This window comes from Ambystoma mexicanum, chromosome 9 (genome assembly GCF_040938575.1).
Source record: "Ambystoma mexicanum isolate Mex_15411 chromosome 9, UKY_AmexF1_1, whole genome shotgun sequence".
NCBI classification, from domain to species: Eukaryota; Metazoa; Chordata; class Amphibia; order Caudata; family Ambystomatidae; genus Ambystoma; species Ambystoma mexicanum.
In genome coordinates, this window is record NC_090931.1 from 912,976,428 (window position 1) to 912,977,299 (window position 872).

An 872-nucleotide genomic window follows, 5' to 3' on the forward strand; every position below is an offset into this window, starting at 1 on the left:
GTTCTGTGCTTTGCCTGTCACATGAAAAGTAATCCTTAACTTAAAGCCTGGCTTAGCCCTCCTTAGACCCCAAGTCATGAATCAGATTCACACAGATGGTCCTTTCTTGCCGAGCCATGGGTCAAAATGGCTGAGGCTACCTGGAACGTAGTACTTTTGGTCCATTGTATTCTAAGGAACAGATCCATTCATTATGACCATGCCATGTCTATAAATCTGATCCTTCTCCACATAAGTCAGATTTCTGGAATACAAAGTCTATATTTGTTATATTTACTTTAGCGCTGATCATATGCTCTGAATATCTCATCTGCATGTAAACTCATTTTACTGGATTTAGTTAATGATTATTGTTGTGTCTTTATTGTACCAGAGAACTGAACTTTGACCCTGCTTGCCGTTGAAATCAAGCGTCATAGATATAGAGACCAGGCCAGATTTCATCTACATTCGTCCATGTTCACATAAAATGCACAATAGAACACTATTTAATTTAAACATTTTATCTAAGAACAATGGGCCTCATTCCGACTATGGAGGTAGCCATGCTGCTTTTAGCGGCATGGCTACCCCCATTCAAGGAACCCGGACCCGGTACATACCCATTCCAATTTGAACCCCCATAGGGCTCAATGGAAATGGGGAGGATGCTAACAACGGGCCCGTTAATGACAGGCCCGTTGTTAGCATCCTGGTCAGCTCTCGGGTCCCGCTAAGGACGGCTGGTTTTACCAGGCGCCCTTAGCGGGTCCCGCCAGCAAACCTCGTAAAGAGTCGCTAGGGGGTTAACGGTGCCGGCAGCTCTACCAGTGCCGTTAACCCCCTACCACCTGGGTCGTAATGAGGCCCAATGTCTGTGAAATTGTACATTA